We start from the raw sequence: 3,911 nt of genomic DNA, 5'->3' as shown, positions 1-3,911 counted from the left end.
CAGGTCAAAGCACTGCACTAAGAAGCTAAAGCCACTTCTGCATGAGTTCGATCCCTGCCTGGCCCAGAGGTAACCACATGGCGCGGCAGATGTCTCCTGACACGCCCGCTGCTCCCCTTAGCAGTGTACTTCATCGATCTGCCTGTTCTGCTCCCCGCTTTCTCTCTGGTGAACCCTCTCACTGCCCCTGCACATCTGGCCTGTACCCCAGTTCTGTATGCATAAATAAATAAATCTTTAAAAAAAAAGAAAAGAAAAAGCTTTTACAGATTTTTTTGTTTGTTCCTGTGATTTTGATATACCCCAGAAGTTTGTCTATTTGTTTTTCACAGGTACTAATGGATTGTTTTCCAGTTATAACCATCATATTGGACATTCATGGACAATGTTGGGGACTAACTGCACCCTAAAAATCTGTGCCACCACAGATATGGTGGTATGAAAATCAAAATGGGGGGATTGTAACAGAGTGGTCCCCTGGAAAAGGTGAAGTTCCAGGTTCCCTACCCCACCCAGGAGGAGGATGGAGCTGAGCAGAGAAGAGAGGAATCTGGAGAAGGAAGCAGGATGGAGAATCAGAAGGTGACCTGAGGGAGCCACCTGGAGCAGAGAGACATGTGAAGAAACTGCTCGCTTCTGTCCCTGGACTGGTTGAAAGAGGTGGGTGACGTAGTCTGGATCCACAGACGTGACTCCCAAACACTGGAACCACGGTGGAAGGGCCTGCATTTGGTGATTTTGACCACACCCACAGCCATAAAGGTGGATAGAGTAAAGTCTTGGATTCACTATTCTCGCCTACAGAAGGACCCTGCCAGCGGAAACACGGGGCGATAGAGGAAATGACCACACCCCGTGAATCCACTAAAGCTAAGACTTTCATTACAATGATCATTTGTCTCAGTCCAGTTAGATGTGTATCCTAATGTGTGGGAACTGAAACGGGGAGACAGGGAGGGTGGTGTCTAAAAACTGCAGCCATAGTCTCCTGTTTTGAGTGAGTTGGTCTGGCAGGACTTGTCCCAATTGAAATCCACCGCAGCTTAGTTAGAATGCCAAGTTGACTCCCTGGTGGAAGTAGTACACCAAAACCATAGAGGCCTAGGTTTACTTTTTCTGAAGCAAGCCAGGTTATGTGTAGTCCTGGGCGAGGCATGTTGCTTCTATGCCAACAACTCTGGACTTAACAGAGACACAATAAACCTAGTACACAAAAGTCTGAAGGTTTAAGACCAGTTTCAATGGTCACATGAAAGCTGGCATCAGGGATTGTTCTGGTCCCCCTGGCTAACTTCCCTGCTCTCTGCCTTGACAGGACCCCTCACTATGCTCCTTCTGGCCCTTACTATCGGGCCTTCTCTCCTTTCTCACCTTCTTTATTATGTGTGGCATCAAGTTGGTGAGGTTAAGATCTTAATGTTATGCTCTAACTACTCTCCCTTAAGTACTGAGGAAGAGAGTCTGAAGGAATTCAGAGAGCAACAAGAAAAGGGGGGGAATGTTGGACCTGTATTGAACCAACCTAACGCCATTTTGTACTAACTGCCTTTCCTGATTCTGTGTCCTTGCTGCTTGCTGAGATAGGAAATTCCCCAAATAACTTTGCTGTAAGAGGGAGAAAACTTGTCAAATTAATTAAATTGATTACTGTCTTCAAAGGACCGGGATATGGGTCATATGATCGGATCATATGACCCACTGCAAGAATGTTATCTCTGTAACAACTAAGTTTTGTTTCCTTGCCTGTAGTGTGTAAAAACTGGTTTCTGTAACTGCCTGGGCCACACTCTCTAGAGGGTGTTGGTCCCGGCTGGCCGGTATTCTGAAGCCCAAATTAAATCTTGAATCTCTGTCTCCATGTTGCCTGACTGCTTTCTCCCAGTGGCTCCAACAACACCATGTGAGGACATGCTAACATATTGTCATATGTGCTGAGGCTTATTTGTGGAAATGCTTCCTAGGTGGAAATGGGGGTGGAAATGTAGAGAAAGTTTGATTCAGGGCCTAGAAAACAGTAAGAGATAAAAACCCAGCACCAGGCAGCAGTGAATGTGCCTGCTAGGTGCACAGGCACTGAAAGGTAGAGCTCTTTACATATTTCTGGAGATACAAAAGGCACTATGTGTATTCTCAGCTTTCATATTCTTATATGGGAGGAGATGCAGATACAGTAAAAATGTGAATTGACTCTTACTGCCTTTTTTTTTTTTTAAATGAAACTACTATATTTTAAGTGCAGAATTAAGCATTACTTGGAAGCCAGGTCTGTCTTATATAGAATTTGCAGATAAGTCTTTGCATGTCAGTTTAATAGTTATACTAAAAGAGGTTATTATAAAAGCCATAAATATCATACAAGTTAAATGTACACTAGAACAATTAAATCCTTTCTATATATTTGTGTTGATCCTAGTTACTTTAATAGCAACTGGGTTTTTTTCTCCTATGTCCAACTCTTGATAGAAAACTTCTGACTGTCCAGAAGTATTTATAGAATACTTAATACTGTTTTAAAACTATGAAAATACAGAGACAGCCTACCAGATTCATTTCATATGCCTGATACATGGAAGATGCTAATTCTTTTGGAATTTTCTTAATTTTCATGAAACAGTGTCCTGACTATGGACTTTGATGCTAGTGTATATGAGTCAAGTATGCTCTAAACTACCACTCACCAACAAAAAGATAATGTGAGCCACATGAGTAAAATACACTACCACTCACATGTAGAAGAGTAAATACATTAAGATGTGATATCCTATATCTGAATCATGTAGTGTGATACATCAGTATTACTTCCATTAAAAAAATAAAATAGATCAATTGAAACATTAAATTAATTTTAATACATTTGACACATGCTAAAATATGTCAACATTAATATATTTTCTTACATTATTTGTATATTAGATCAGAAGGCCTATTGTGTATTTTATACTTGGACTGACCACCAATTTGGACATTAAGTTTTCATTGGAAATATCTGATTTGTAGTTAATTATCATAAAATTTGCAGTTGAAGAAATAGTGTCACACCCCCAACTTGTTACACACTTAAAAACAATTGTTCCAAACATACCAGTTTTCTAGTATCTGAATTGAACATTAGCTTTTAAATGAAGATGGAAATTCTAAAAATTTAAACTACTTCCTCAGTCAGTACACCATGCTTCAAGTACTTAATAACAACATTAGCTATTGGCTACTGTGTGTGAGAATTGAGAGTAAATCTCTAAAATGACAGTTCTAAGATTATTTTGACATTCATTAAAAAATACAGATTTTTTTTTACCTCATTTTAAATTTAGAATGTAAATATTCTCAATTTTTTTTGTTTGTTTGGTCCCAAATTTCTTTTTTCTGTCCAACCTCTTCAAGACATGGCTTCTATAGTTGGTTTCTCTGGAGCCCTAATTTACAGTTCATGGCAATACACCAGTTGATACAATGAGGTTCGTGCCACGGGTATGATGTCCTCTTGGATCTCTCTATCATATTACTCAAGTCCTGCTTCATTCTGTTTTAATCCTGTGCAAGGCCTTTATATTTTCAGAGTTTTCTCATACTATCTATTTTCATTCTTATAACTATATAAATAATTAGGTGATATATGATTAACCGTTTTTTAGATAAAGAAATGCCCACCAGGAGGCTTATGTATCTTTATACCAAGTCTCATAGACGAGGATGAAGCTTAGATAGAATTCATATTTCCTAACTTTTATTTTACAACATTTTCTGTTACACTCTGGTATAATAAAATGTCAGACCCCATCTTTATGTTGTAGGTGACCCATTATGTTGTAGGTGACCTTAAAAGTTCTTAGAATTAGGCCCTCCCTGGTGGCACAGCGGGTTAAAGCACAGCACTGAGAAGCTAAAGCCATTTCCGCATGAGTTCGATTCCC

Source organism: Condylura cristata, unplaced genomic scaffold (assembly GCF_000260355.1).
Source record: "Condylura cristata isolate star-nosed mole 26May11 unplaced genomic scaffold, ConCri1.0 scaffold00017, whole genome shotgun sequence".
Lineage (NCBI taxonomy): Eukaryota > Metazoa > Chordata > Mammalia > Eulipotyphla > Talpidae > Condylura > Condylura cristata.
Note: the sequence above shows the minus strand (reverse complement) of the source record.